Source organism: Anolis carolinensis, chromosome 3 (genome assembly GCF_035594765.1).
Source record: "Anolis carolinensis isolate JA03-04 chromosome 3, rAnoCar3.1.pri, whole genome shotgun sequence".
Taxonomy (NCBI): Eukaryota; Metazoa; Chordata; class Lepidosauria; order Squamata; family Dactyloidae; genus Anolis; species Anolis carolinensis.
This window is the reverse complement of record NC_085843.1, coordinates 217,162,938-217,178,898: the sequence shown is the minus strand read 5'-3', so window position 1 is coordinate 217,178,898 and position 15,961 is coordinate 217,162,938. Positions and strand designations below refer to the sequence as shown.

The 15,961-nt window shown below is 44.4% G+C and overlaps 1 protein-coding gene across 4 annotated transcripts in view; it reads left to right on the top strand.

The window, feature by feature from the left end:
- The first annotated feature begins 3,834 nt into the window (after positions 1-3,834).
- Positions 3,835-15,961, top strand: part of lrrc20 (leucine rich repeat containing 20) — a 158,797-nt gene continuing 146,670 nt past the window's right edge. The window contains exon 1 of one of the 4 annotated variants that reach the window (XM_062976218.1): positions 3,835-4,072. The gene's annotated coding sequence lies outside the window, so the exon portion shown is untranslated. Of the gene's footprint in view, positions 4,170-4,444; positions 4,467-15,961 lie in introns of those variants that run through there. The other 3 variants (XM_008106656.2, XM_008106657.2, XM_062976217.1) reach the window with 3 other exon arrangements.

Genomic DNA, 15,961 nt, shown 5'->3' with positions numbered 1-15,961 from the left:
GAAAAAGAAGAATTAAGTCAAGAAACAGGAATTGAAATAGCTCTCCAAGCAAAATATTTAGGAATAAACATAACAATGAATAACAAAGATCTGTATAAAAATAATTACGAAAAAACCTGGAATAAAATAAAAAACGATCTGAAAAAATGGATGAATCTGGATATCTCTCTCCTAGGACGGATAGCTACAATAAAAATGAATATCTTACCTAGACTATGCTTCTTGTTCCAGAACATTCCAATTGACATCAAGGAAAAAGAATTTACGAATTGGAATGAAATTTATTTGGAGAGGGAAGAAACCGAGAATAAAGATGAAAAATTTACAAGACACTAAACAAAGAGGAGGATTGGCTCTTCCAAATCTAAAATTATACAGGGAAGCAGCTATATTGATTTGGTTAAGAGAATGGATCCATCTTGACAATCAGAGTCTCATAACTCTGGAAGGAGATAGTTTAAAATTTGGCTTACATGCATACTTAATTTATGGGAAAGTGGCAGAAGACTCAAACTTTAATAAACACCCAATTAGGAAAACTCTGATGAATACTTGGAACAAATATAAAAAAATTCTTTTACAGAAAATTACCACAATGGACCTCGATCCAAGATGCTTTCAAACAAAGTGGAAATTCAAAGGGCAATAAAAGATGGCCAACATATGCGGAAATACTCAAGAAAACACAAGATAACCTCCAACTGAAATCATTGATAGAAATAAACCAGCAGGGCTATAACATGAACTGGTTTGAATATGCACAAATACACCAACAATATCAAATAGACTACAGTATTTTGTATTCATTGGAGGTCCCATCCAAGTACTATCCTGAGAATAACACTAATTACCGCTATGCTAAGAAAATTAAAATACTAAGCCCAAGAAGTTTTAATCATGAATTTTAAACTCGCATTTTGTGTCCACTATATTTTAATAACTAATCTGTGTATTTTAATATATGTATTTTGTAGAAATACATTTTAATATGTGAATTTTATATAAGGATTATATGTTTTTAGCTGTGTTGTAACCCGCCTTCGTTAAGTAGAGTGGCTGTGATTAATGGTTTTTTGTGTGTGTGTGGTTGCCCCCATGTTTCATGATATCTGTTTAGATATACAAAACTTACAAATTACATATGATTTACGATTTAAAAATGAAGATTTGCACACCCCTATAATTTAGAGACAGTGTCTACCTGTGTAATGTGTGAGTAGTGAGTGCAGAGTTATTGCTTACCATGTTAATTAATCTTGCAGGTTGTGAGCAAACTGTAACCAACCAACTCATGCCAAAGCAGGTGGCAAAGAACCCATCAGATAGTGATGTGCCCTTATAAAGTTTTTAGAAGACTCACAAATAGGTAGATGGTGTGCTTGCTTTGCAAATGATTGCCGTGCAGATTCTGAACAAAGGCATTTTTATCTTTCACGAATCAGATGGCACCTTTAAGGTATTAGAGACCTATACAGTTGGGCTGTTCTGTAATAAAGAGATGGCTTCTGTCCCTTAAAGCAGCTGGATGGAAGAAGGGATATCAGCAGGCAAGGCTGTTGAACTCTCTCTTCTGCATATCCTGTCAAAGTTAGCTTAGCCTTTCATTAATAAAACAATTCCTAACTCTGGTTAATTGCATCTACCTGTGTTGCTTTGGCAGGATCTCTGCGCCGTTCGAAAGCTTAATATGGAAATATCAGCAGGAAGGCATCACAAATGCAAAGCAATGTCTGCTTACAGCACAGGCAGACCATATGCTTCCCTCATATACCAAATTTTGGAAATTTTAGCCCAAATAGGACTATGACCTTGGTGCAAACTCTGAGAAGCTAGTACTACCCCTTCACAGGAATGAAGTTGAATTCTGAGCTGGTTGGGGACTATATCAAGTCGGATGGGGCGTAGGTGCGTATGTAGTGAATTTTCTAAATGCTTTAACCCTCAATTTTCCTCTTATTAAAATGCCCCTGCAGCCTGCGAAATACAGGTTGAGTATCTGAAATGCTTGGAGACCAAAGTACTTCAAGGTTTTTCCCACACTGATAAGCAAATACAGTAGACTCTTGGCATCTGCTGAGATTTGGTCCGAGAACCCCTTTGGATACCAAAATCCAATGCATGTTCATATTCCATTATATACAATGTATAGTCAAAGGGTGTCCCTTATGTAAAGTGACACACTCAAGCCTTGCTTTTGGTTTTCAAAAAAACATTTTCAAGCTGCAGGTGGCTGAATCTGTAGATGCAAAATCTGTTTATACAGAGGGCCAGCTGCTACCTGTAATGCACATATGGGCATAATGTGATATGTACATATTGTAACACAAAATTCATTTGTTTCATATAAACCTTCTATACACAGCCTGAAAGTACTTAAATGTTTTTTAAAGAAAAAAATGTGTGCATGAAACTGAGGCCCCCTTCTACACTGCCCCTTATCCAAGGATCTGATCCCAGATTATCTGATTTAAACTAGATTATATGAGTCTCCATTACAAAATAATCTGGGATAAAAACATAATCAGGTATCAGATCCTGGGATATAGGAGCTGTGCCCCCTCCTACACAACAGAATAAAATCCAGATGATCTGCTTTGAAATGGATTATATGGCAGTGTAGACTCATTTAAAGGTAAAGCACCAAAGGCATGGAAAAAGTAAAGATTTTCCCCTGACATTAGGTCTAGTCGTGTCTGACTTTGGGTGGTGGTGCTCATTTCCATTTCTAAGACAAAGAGCCGGTGATATCCGTAGTCACCTCCAAGATCATGTGGCCAGAATGACTGCATGGAGCGACATTACCTTCTCGCCAAGGCGGTACCTATTGATCTACTCGCATTTGCATGCTAGGTTGGCAGAAGGTGGGCCTAACAGCGGAAGCTCATCCAGCTCTCTGGATTCAAACCATCAACCTTTCAATCTGCAAGTTCAGCAGCTCAACGGTTTAACCCGCTGTGCCATCAGAGGGCCCTTAGACTCATTTAATCCAGTTCAAATCAGATAATGTGGGTCATCTGCTTTGATAATCTGGATTATATGGCAGTGTAGAAGGGGCTAGTGTGAAAGGGGCCTGAGGCCCTTTCTACACTGCTATATAATTCAGAATATCAAAGCAGATAATCCACATTATCTGCTTTGAACTGGATCATCTAAATCTACACTGCCATATAATCCAGTTCAAAGCAAGTAATCTAGATTTTATTCAACTGTGTACAAGGGGCCTAGATTATTTGATTTGATAATGTGGATTATATGACAGGGTAGATCCATTTTACCTCAGCCGCCCATTGTATAGTATTTTGGATATCTGGATGCTTTGCCTGTAAATAAGAAACCTTCTTATCCTGGTGAAATACTCCTGGTGTGGCTGTATAACCCAGAATATCAATGCTGATCATCCACAATATCCGCTTTGAACAGGGTTGAGTCCACACTGCCAGTTCAATCTGGATTTTATACAACTGTGCAGGAGGGCCCCTAGGTTGGCTCTACAGTGTAGAATGAGTAGTTTGACTCCACTTTTTGCTCAATGCTATGGAATCCTGGGAGTTGTAGTTTGACAAAGCCACCAGCCTTCTCTGCCAAAGGGGCTGGTGCCTCACTAAACTACACCTCCCATGATTACACAGCATTGTAATATGGGAGGCTAAAATGGAATCAAACTTCCTTGATTCTTGCAGGCATGGGCAAACTTCGGCCCTCCTGGTGTTTTGAATTCAGCTCCCACAATTGTGGGAGCTGAATCCAAAACACCAGGAGGGGCGAAGTTTGCCCATGCGTGGTGTAGTAGATGCATGTCAGATGGGGTTGTCTCCTAGGCAACGCCAGAGGGCGCTCTTTCACTCCTGGGATTGGCTCTGGAGAAGCTGCTTCTCCTTCCTAGGGTTGGTTTCCTCCATCTCAATTCCTTGCCGTCCCGCTCTTGGCTCCGGAAGGGAGAGGCAGCTGTTGCCGCCGCTCTTCAGCCATGGCCAAGAGGAAGGCAGGCCTCCGAGGCTCCGCCTGACTCGCCCCGAGGCTCTGAGGCAAACAGCAAGGAAAGGCCTCAGCCGCCGTCGCGCTTTGGTTCTCGGTAAGAGCAGCGCCGCGCGACAGAAACCCAAGCCTGAAAAGAACGCGCGCGCTCAGCTAGAAGGCGCGTGCCCGCCGGCCAGCCTGACGCATGCGGGGTAAGGGGAAAGGCGGGGACCGGAAGAACACACTCGGGTCGGAGTTTGTCACCACTGAGGCCGCCTTGGCTCGAGGCTGTGGACACCTGGGAGCTAGCGCTTCGGCTACACTGCCATAACATCCAGATTTTCTGATTCGAACCGGATTATAGGAATCTACAGTTCATATAAGTGTAGAACCAGAGCCTATCTTGCTCCTAACTGTAGGACTGTCTGTAACTGGTTTCAAACCATCAGTTCAACGGGATAATAATTCCAGCTCTAACCGAAGCATGTTGATGTTAGTCACCTGTAAAAGTGAGAAAACGCCGACTAAAAAAATATTTTTGTTAGTCTGAGAGAATTTATTTATTTATTTAGTATTTATATTCCGCTCTTCTCACCCCAAAGGGGACTCAGGACGGATTACAATGCACATATACATGTCAAACATTCAATGCCATTTTTAGACATACAACGTATTGACAGAAACAGAGGCAATTTAACATTTTCCAGCTTCCGTTGTCATGAGGGTATGCTCGATTCCGGCCACAGGGGAAGCCTCCACTTCATTATCCACTGTGACACCGAGACCTTGATGGTAGTACTTCAGCATTCCTTTCTGCACGTTGCTGGCAGTTTTTATGGTGTCATAAATTTAAGTTAAATTAGCCTCCTCACATAAGCAGTACCTAGAATTTTCTACGTAGCAGATGCAACTGTTTTTCGAGCTGCTTAGGTGGGCAGCGAGCTAGGCTATTAATGGTCAGGAGCTCAATCCAACCCAGACTTCGATCCCATGACCTCTTGGTCAGTAGTGATTTATTGCAGCTGGCTACTAACCAGCTGTGCCATAGCCCAGCCCATCTGTAGATAGAGAACATCTCTCTATGGCTCTATCTATACTGCCATATAATTCAGTTTGAACTGTATTATAATGGTCAGTGTAGACTCATATAAGGAGCCCCTGGTGGCCCAGCGGATTATTATTATTATTATTATTATTATTATTATTATTATTTCCTATAACAAAATCACAAGTGTGATGTATTTTCGGGATCTGTGCGCATCATCCGAAAATGCATCACACAGTCCTAAACGCTTGGGAAGTGTTTGACTTGTGATTTTGTGATACGAAATCCAGTGTATATATAGTTTGCTGTGTCATACTTTGTCTTTGTGTCAATAATAATAAAACTTTATATACTGGTAGGACTCAGGGTGGTTTCCAACATGAATATCAAAAACATTCAATTGTCAAAGACGCCATACAACAAAGTTAAACATAGTAAACATGATAAACAACATCATAAGACAGAACCAAAACAGGGTTGTTGCATGTTTCCCGGGCTGTATGGCCATGTTATAGAAGTATTCTCTCCTGACGTTTCACCCACATTTATGGCAGGCATCCTCAGAGGTTGTGAGGTATGGAGAAACTAAGCAAGGAGAGTTTATATATATCTGTGGAAAGTCCAGGGTGGGAGAAGAACTCTTTGTCAGTTGGAGGCCAGTGTGAATTTTGTAGTTAATCGCCTTAATTAGCATTGAATAGCTTCATCTGGCTTCTTCCTGCCTGGGGGCATCCTTTGTTCAGAGTCGTTAGCTGCCCTTGGTTCCCATGTCTGGAACTCCTCTGTTTTCAGAGTGTAGCTTCTTACTTACTGTTCTGATTTTTGAGTTTTTTTAATACTGGTAGCCAGATTTTGTTCATTTTCATGGTTTCCTCCTTTCTGTTGAAGTTGTCCACATGCTTGTGAATTTCTATGGCTTCTCTGTGTAGTCCGACATGATAGTTGTTGGAGTGGTCAAGCATTTCTGTGTTCTCAAATAATTTACTGTGTCCAGGTTGGTTCATCAAGTGCTCTGCTATGGCTGATTTCTCTGGTTGAGTTAGTCTGCAGTGCCTTTCATGTTCTTTGACTCGTGTTTGGGCGCTGCATTTGGTGGTCCCTATGTAGACTTCTCCACAGCTGCATGATATACGGTAGACTCCTGCAGAGGTGAGAGGATCCCTCTTGTCCTTCACTGACCGTAGCACTTGTTGGATTTTCTTTGTGGGTCTGTAGGTAGTTTGTAGGTTGTGCTTCTTCATCAGTTTGCCTATGCAGTCAGTGGTTCCCTTGATGTATGGTAAGAACACCTTTCCTCTGGGTGGATCTTTGTCTTGACTCTCCTGCCTTGCTCTTGGCCTTACAGCTCTTTTGATGTCCATGGTGGAGTATCCATTGGCCTGTAGAGCCCAGTTTAGGTGGTTTAGTTCACCTTGGAGGAGGTGAGGTTCGCAAATTCTTTGTGCATGGTCTGTCAGGGCTTTGATTGTGGGTTTTTTTTGACTTGGGTGATGGTTGGAGTTTTTATGAAGGTATCCATCTGTGTGTGAACGAAAACAAGTACTGTACCAGTAAACAGGACTTCAATTATAAGGGGTAAGTAAAAACTTGTGCATCAGAGTATCGTAGGGCCAGGGAGTTGATAAAAGTGCAGAGCAGAGTCTTAATTGAATGACCGGGGTGGGGGGGGGGGGGGGGCGAGGGCTAGAGACTACTCTTGCTCAAAAACCTGCAAGAACCACCAGGTTTTCTGTTCTTTGTGGAAAGAGAACAATGTAGGGGCTTGCCTGATCTCTCTGGGGAGGGCATTCTAGAGTCGGGGGGCCACCACCGAGAAGGCCTTCTCGCTCATCCCCACCTGCCACGCTCGCAAAGGCGGTGGGAGCGAGAGGAGGGCCTCCCCTGGCAGATCTTATAGCCCATGCCGATTGAGAAGAAGTTCACTTAGGGCAGGGGTGTTCACAAGCACAGGGACCACATGGGTCCCTAAAAGTACAAGAACAGGGACCATTTTGTGCTCTCTCCCCCCCCCCCCCCCCCCATGATCTCTTTGGAATGTGAAAGGCTTTTCTGCCATATAGAGTCTTCCGGACTTCCAAGGGAGCATAATAAAATTTGCATTTTAAAAAATGTTTTCCCTTGGTGCAAAAATGTTTTTTTTGGGGGGGGGGCAGGAAGAAAATGGTGAGAGTATCATCAATGTACTCTAGAATAGAGGTCCTTAAAAAAATTATTTATTTATTTATTTCTGGTATTTCTACCCCGCCCTTCTCCCTGGGGGACTCAGGGCGGCTTACAAATTGGCAACACAGTGCCATCACATCAACAATACAATACAAAAGGCATTAAAAACTAAAAACATTTAAAACATCATAAAAACCAATATACAATAATAAAACATTACCATGCACCAAGGTAATGTCCTTTCATTCACTAGACCTTGTTAATCCAGAGTCTTCTTAAAAACCGACCGTGCCAAGCTTGAAAGTTCATTGTCAAGGACAGAACGCCACAAGATTCAAAGTAACAGAGTTTATTAGATTGCAGAACTCAAAAATGCCCGTAAAACACAAGGGCCAGGCAGTTTTTGCCTTTAGGAGCAAAAAGGGGCAAAAGTAAATGTTCAAAAGATAAACCGGATTAAACCGGAGTTTAATCCGGGTAAAAACAAACTGCTTGCGTCAGCCTGGGTATAAACGAAACGAAAGCCAAGGAACAAAAGATACAAAGAATGCAACTAATTGGCAGCAGATTCCTCTCTGCTGCCAACACTGTGCTTAGAGTAACTTGCGTCGCTCCCCCACACACACAGCAGACAGGATCTCCAACACGAGTAAAACAGCCAAGGATTGTAGCAGTTGAGTAGACCAGTTCCGTTCCGTAGATCAAAGCCAGAAGCAGACGTTTGTAGTTTTTCCAAGTCCAAGAAGGGGGGAAGACAAGCCGTGGTCAGTTCAGTCCGAGTTCTCAAAGCAGGAGATGGCGTCCGTCAAGAAGACGACGGAAGGTCAAGCTAATAAGAGTAAGCACAGGTTTGCACAAACAAATGCCCACACAATCCCTCCCGCCGTCTGACCCTGGATTCCAATCAACTTACGTCACAGCACAGGAAAGCACACAAGTCTTCAGGGAAGCGTCCCACACACACACGGATCCCAAGCGTTTGCCCAGATTACCTTGCCCAACGCAATTTGCAATTGCTCTCAAGCCCCATTTTATGCCAGTTACAAATCTTCATCACTGTCAGCTGTCCTCCTTAACCCGGGCGTTTCCTCATCACTTTCCTCGTCAGAGCTGGAACACCTCTGACTACGCCCAACAGCATCTCCAGCTGTGGATCCCGTCCCATCCCTCCAGCTAAACCATGGGTCTAATCCTGAAGGTCCCCATTCATCTTCTGTCCCATCATGGCCAGTGGCACCCACTTCCTCCCTTACCCGAGTCCAATCCATCTCATCCTCCTCTGAGCTAACCAGCCCCTCCTCCATTCTCTCCGTAAACCCTTCGAAAGACTCCTCGTCAGATGGTGCTGCAAATATGTCTCGCAGTCTTTTTCTCTCTCGCTCCTCGAGAGTATCTGACTCTCGAGGAGTCTTACGCCCACGTCTGTCAGTAACAGAGCCATGAGGCTCAATCATAACACTATCCCCTCTCACAAAGGCCTCCTCCCCCGATGGCGGAGAAGTGGCAGTGATACCCTCCGCTATAGCACCACGACGACTAGAGGTATCAAGTTTCAACAGTGAACGATGAAAGACTGGATGGACCTTTAAACTAGACGGTAAACGCAAACGAAACGCAACAGAAGAAATCTTTTTAACAATAGGAAAGGGACCCAAATACCGAGGCGCAAACTTTCCCCCAGCCTGTTTAATATGTTTGGAAGATAACCACACCAAATCCCCTTCTTCCAACTCCTCCCCTGCCTGCCTGTGGCGGTCAGCCTGAGTCTTCTGCGTTGCCTTAGCTTCCAACAGTAAGCGACGGGCAACATCATGCAATGCAGCCATTTCCGAAGAGCGGTACACAGGGTCCGAAGAGACCACATTGGTCGACGGCGCCACACCTCCCCGTGGGTGAAAACCATAAGTTAGCTCAAATGGCGTATGCTGACTAGACGTGTGCACCGCATTGTTGTAAGCAAATTCCGCCACCGGTAACCACTTTACCCAAGCCGTGGGTTGATCTAAACAAAAACAACGCAGATACTGCTCTAAGAGCCCATTAACCCGTTCCGACTGTCCATCCGTTTGCGGATGGAAAGCTGAAGACACGTTTAACTTAGTCCCCAAACACTCATGGAAATGTTTCCAAAAGCGTGACACAAATTGCGGAGCCCTATCTGAAATAATCACCTCGGGTGCTCCGTGCAAACGATAGATGTGCTTTGTAAATAGTAAGGCCAACGTAGGGGCCGCCGGAATGGTTGAACAAGGAATAAAATGAGCCAGTTTACTAAATAAATCCACCACCACCCAAATACAAGTATAACCCCCAGACTTAGGCAAATCTGAAATAAAATCCATGGAAATGATTTGCCATGGCCTCTCCGGAACAGGTAAAGACGATAACAACCCTCTAGGGCGCCCAACAGGCGTCTTACTCTGCTGACAAACGGCGCAGCTGTCACAAAAGCGCAGAATGTCTTGCCGCATCTTTGGCCACCAGTAGCTCCTGGTGATAAGCTGTACGGTCTTGAACCTGCCAAAGTGCCCAGCCATGGGTTCGTCATGGTGGGCTCTAATCACCTCCAACCTGAGGGCCCCCACTGGTACGTAAACCTGCCCCCTACGCACCAATACCCCGTCTTGATCCTGGAGATGCGGCAGTATGGTACGGTTACCTGCAGAGAGCAGCATCAGTTGCTCCTGAGTCCACACATCATCCTTCTGAGCCTCAAGGATCTGGTCATGTAACCCAAGCCCATTATCTACAACACACAGAGAGGCAGTAGGCAAGATGGTCTGACATACTACCTGCTCATTGGTCTTAAATTCCGGCTTGCGGGATAAAGCATCGGCCCGCAAGTTTGCCTTCCCCTCCACGAACTGCACCTTGAAGTTAAACCTGGAGAAAAACAAAGCCCAGCGGATTTGACGCTGGTTTAACTTCTTTGCTGTTTGCAAGTGCTCTAAGTTCTTGTGATCAGATCTGACCACGATCTGGTGCCGTGCCCCTTCAAGCCAGTGCCGCCACACCTCAAACGCCACCTTAATCGCCAACAACTCCTTCTCCCATATGGTATAGTTCTGCTCGAAGGGTGTTAGTTGCCGCGAGTAAAATCCACAGGGACGCAAGGTCCCTGAGGAATCCTTCTGAGACAATACAGCCCCCAACGCGTAGCTAGAAGCGTCCGCTTCTACCACGAACGGTCTGTCAACATCAGGATGGGTTAGTATGTTATCCGATTGAAAACTAGACTTTAGTTGTAGAAACGCCTCGTGAGCTTCCCGCCCCCACACAAATGGCTGTTTCTTGCGCAGAAGCTGCGTCAAAGGTACCGTGAGCTTTGCAAAATTCGGAATAAACTCCCGGTAGTAATTAGCGAAACCCAAGAACCTTTGTACATCCTTCTTAGTCTTCAGCTCCTGCCATGAGTTGACGGCGTCAACCTTATGTGGGTCCATTTTAAGTTCCCTACCTGACACTACATGACCTAGGAACTCCACTTCAGGCACATGAAAGACGCACTTGGAAGCCTTGGCGAAAAGCCCATTAGCCCGCAGTCGGTGCAGAACCTGCTTGACATGTTGACGATGTTCTTTCTCGTCCTTAGAAAAAATCAAGATATCATCCAAATAAATCACTAAAAATTGATCAATTAGGTCCCTGAACACATCGTTCATGAACCTCTGGAATACCGCAGGAGCATTACAAAGCCCAAAAGGCATGACTCGGAACTCGTGGCATCCGAAACACGTGTTAAATGCCGTCTTCCATTCATCCCCTTCCCGTATACGGATTAAGTTATAGGCCCCCCGCAGGTCAAGCTTGGTAAAGACCTTAGCCCCTTGCACCCTTGATAACAGTTCCGAGATTAAAGGGAGCGGGTACCTATCCCGAATGGTGTATTTGTTTAGGATCCGATAGTCACAGACCAGCCTAAGTTCCCCAGTCTTTTTGGCTACAAAGAATACTGGTGCCGCAGTTGGAGAACTAGATGGGCGAATAAACCCCTTGGCTAAATTTTCATCTAGAAACTCCCGCAAAGCTTGCCTTTCCGGTACAGTCAAGGCATACAGCCTCCCTGCTGGCAGTTTCGCACCTTCTGCCAACTTGATGGCGCAATCATATGGCCTGTGCGGTGGTAATTTGTCCGCTTCTCTTTTACAAAATACATCCGAGAACTCCCCATACTCAGCAGGCACTCCCTCCATATCAGAATGAGTAACATTTAGAGTGCAACAATCCTGCCTCTTTAAGATCACTTTACGTGTTGCCCAATCTACTTGTGGGTTTACTACAGCTAGCCAATCCATCCCCAGGATCACATCATATCTAGGCAAGCTCGTAATATCCCACACAAACGTTCCCGTTACTCCCTGCACCTCCCACGTTACTGCTGAGGTTTCATGGTTAACCACCCCAGTCTCCAGCAGTCTCCCATCTGCTCCTTCCACCCACACGTCGCATGCCTTGCGCACTCTAGGAATGCCATGCTTCTTAGCAAACTCAATATCTACATAGGAGACCGTAGCTCCTGAGTCCAGCAGTGCCAAAGTAGAAACAAGTTCCCTTCCCCCAACAGATAATGTAATGGGTACGAAAACATGCTTCCTCCCCTCAGTTGACTGCTTGAGGAGCCCTAGTGCGTTGGACTCACGTCGCACTAGGGCTGGCCTTTTCCCGAAAGCTGGGAAGGTTTCACATTACAATTTTTGGCAAAATGCCCAGCATTCCCACAGTACAAACACAAGCCCAGCTGCCTCCTACGGCTCTTTTCCTCTGTAGACAGCTTTTTAAAGACCCCAAGCTCCATGGGCTCTTCCCCCATCACCACAGGTGCCCTGGTTACATGCATGGGTGGCGCACACATTGCTTTTGAGTGTTTACGAGCCTCGAACCTTGCGTCTAAACGCAGCACCTTAGCTACTAAGGCGTCCCAGCTTTCAGCCGGCTCCAAGCGTGCTAATTCATCCTGGAGCATATCACTTAACCCGGCAGTAAATAAAAGCATGAATGCATTTTCCCCCCAATCCAGCTGGTGGCGATACAGGTTAAACTTATTTAAGTAATCCAAAACAGTCCCCTTTCCCTGTTTCAACCGATACAGAGCCCACCCAGCGTTCTCCGTGCGGAGAGGATCCCCAAAAGTATCAGTTAACAACTTTTTGAAATTATTCAAATTGTCCTTGACTGGGTCATTTCCCAAAATTAAATTAGTGGCCCATTGTCCTGCGGGACCGGTCAACAAACTCAAAATAAAGGCCACCTTGCTAGTGTCTGTAGGAAAAGCATGAGCACTGAGCTGAGAAAAATAAAGCTCCACTTGTGCCAAAAAGGTTGGCAACTTGCACCTGGTTCCGTCAAAGCGTTCAGGAGTCAAAACATGTCCTTTCACAGCCTGAGCTGTTTGGCTAACGGTAAAAGCCGTTTGCAATTGGTCTACTTTGGCCCGTAACTCATCCATCGTCTTCCTGACGGGTTTATTGCTGCAATAAACTTTTTATGGGCGTTGGGCAATCTGTCAAGGACAGAACGCCACAAGATTCAAAGTAACAGAGTTTATTAGATTGCAGAACTCAAAAATGCCCGTAAAACACAAGGGCCAGGCAGTTTTTGCCTTTAGGAGCAAAAAGGGGCAAAAGTAAATGTTCAAAAGATAAACCGGATTAAACCGGAGTTTAATCCGGGTAAAAACAAACTGCTTGCGTCAGCCTGGGTATAAACGAAACGAAAGCCAAGGAACAAAAGATACAAAGAATGCAACTAATTGGCAGCAGATTCCTCTCTGCTGCCAACACTGTGCTTAGAGTAACTTGCGTCGCTCCCCCACACACACAGCAGACAGGATCTCCAACACGAGTAAAACAGCCAAGGATTGTAGCAGTTGAGTAGACCAGTTCCGTTCCGTAGATCAAAGCCAGAAGCAGACGTTTGTAGTTTTTCCAAGTCCAAGAAGGGGGGAAGACAAGCCGTGGTCAGTTCAGTCCGAGTTCTCAAAGCAGGAGATGGCGTCCGTCAAGAAGACGACGGAAGGTCAAGCTAATAAGAGTAAGCACAGGTTTGCACAAACAAATGCCCACACAATCCCTCCCGCCGTCTGACCCTGGATTCCAATCAACTTACGTCACAGCACAGGAAAGCACACAAGTCTTCAGGGAAGCGTCCCACACACACACGGATCCCAAGCGTTTGCCCAGATTACCTTGCCCAACGCAATTTGCAATTGCTCTCAAGCCCCATTTTATGCCAGTTACAAATCTTCATCACTGTCAGCTGTCCTCCTTAACCCGGGCGTTTCCTCATCACTTTCCTCGTCAGAGCTGGAACACCTCTGACTACGCCCAACAGCATCTCCAGCTGTGGATCCCGTCCCATCCCTCCAGCTAAACCATGGGTCTAATCCTGAAGGTCCCCATTCATCTTCTGTCCCATCATGGCCAGTGGCACCCACTTCCTCCCTTACCCGAGTCCAATCCATCTCATCCTCCTCTGAGCTAACCAGCCCCTCCTCCATTCTCTCCGTAAACCCTTCGAAAGACTCCTCGTCAGATGGTGCTGCAAATATGTCTCGCAGTCTTTTTCTCTCTCGCTCCTCGAGAGTATCTGACTCTCGAGGAGTCTTACGCCCACGTCTGTCAGTAACAGAGCCATGAGGCTCAATCATAACATTCATTCATTGAACGCTTCTACTCCCCTTTTTGCCTGAGAATTTTTTATGACCGCTTTTGGCCACCCTGGGTATATAGGTGTATAAAATAGGTATAGAAACTAGACATTTACTGATCAGCATTTGCAAGGCTTGCTAAACGGGCTGATTTTCCATTTTATGAAGTTCAGCTAAAGCAATTTCTGCAAAGTGCACTATAAACACTGCAGGTTTTTGTGTAATGTTCAGAAACCTTTTACTGTTGCCAAATTTTTCATGACCCCAATATTGAGTTAAGGTGATCCCATTTGTGGTTGGGAGCCATAGTTTAAGAAGCAATGCTCTGGGGGCAGAATGTTTGACTTTTTGTTGCAGAAGCAGGTGCAGTGGTAATAATATACTTTATCTGCTTTATTTATATTCTGCTGTATCTCCCTGAGGGGACTCAGAGTGGATTACAGCATACAAGGCAAACATTCAATGCTGTGACAATAAATAACACAGACAGACAATACATAGAGGTAAGGCTTCCCTTTTTTCATTTCTGGCACCTGGAGGCTGTGCTCGACTCGACCATGGGGAGCTGCTGTTCCATCCACACCAAGGAGGCTGATGTCCATGGACGCCTTCCTGATTGAATTAGCTGGCATGTTTTTCAGGGACGCCTTTTACCTCCCCACTGAAGCAGTACCTATTTATTTACATTGCTGTTTTCGAACTGCTAGTTACGCAGATGCTAGGACTGATGGTGGGAGCTCACTCCAATCCGTGGCTCAAACTGCCAACCTTCTGATTGGCAGTAGCTGACAGTTTAACTTGCTGTGCTAGCCATTCTTACCTAGGGTGCACCTACACTGTAGAATCAATGCAGCTTGGCACCACTAACTGCCATGGCTCAGTGCTATGGAATCCTGGGAGTTGTAGTTTGGTAAGGGACCATAATTCCTATGATTCTACAACTCTGAGCCATGCCAGTTAAAGTAATGTCAAACTACATTAGTTCTCAGTCTAGAACAGGGGTCCCCAAACTAAGGTCCGGGGGCCAGATGCGGCCCTCCAAGGTCATTTATCTGGCCCCTGCTCTCCGTTTTATAATATAATAATATAATATTTTTATATCAGTTTTACTAATATAATATATTATATATACATATAATATTGAGAAAAATATTATAATGTTATACAATATAATACTAATAATCGTACCATATAATAATATTAAATTATATGTTATATATTACATATAATATTACAGTATAGTGGTATAGTTCAATGTATAGTAATATATAATGCTAATATTGTGCTATGCTAATAATATAATATATTGTATGTACATACAGCTACTCTGAGGCCCCTTCGGGGTGAGAAGGGTGGGATATAAATGTAGTAAATAAATGTATTAAATAAATAAATGAATAATTTTAGACTCAGGCTCGCCCAAAGTCTGACATGACTTGAAGGCACACAACAACAACAACAACAATAACAACAACAACAACAATCCTAATTAACTTGACTATCTCATTGGCCAGAAGCAGGTCCACACTTTCCATTGAAATCCTGATAGATTTATGTTGGTTAAAACTGTTTTCATTTTTAAATATTGTATTTTTCTTTCATTGTTGTTGTTGTTGTTTTGCACTACAAATAAGACATGTGCAGTGTGCATAGGAATTTGTTCGTATTTTTTTTCCAAATGATAATTCGGCCCCTCAACAGTCTGAAGGATTGTGGACCGGCCCTCTGCTTTAAAAGTTTGAAGACGGTCTAGAAGATGCATCTTTAGGGTGTAGCTACACTGCCCTGTATCCCAGGATCTCATCCCAGATCATGTGCTTTGAGCTGGATTATATGAGTCTCCACAGCCAGATAATCTGAGATAAACAGATAATCTGGGATCAGATCCTGGGTTATAGAGCAGTGTAGATCCAGCCTTAGAGGGATTAGTGAACAAGTGTAGTTCAAATGGTGAGTGTTGCACTAGTGTTTTTTTTCTCTCTATGTGCTTCTCCCTGTTTTGTGTGCTCCAGCATACAACTATTCCTACAATCATCAGATAATTATGAAGAAGAATGTAATCCCAGAAAGGTGCATTTCCATGCAAGTAGAGGAATATTGTACGGAAGAACTTCTACAAAGCCACTGATGTCAGAACATGAATGAAAGAT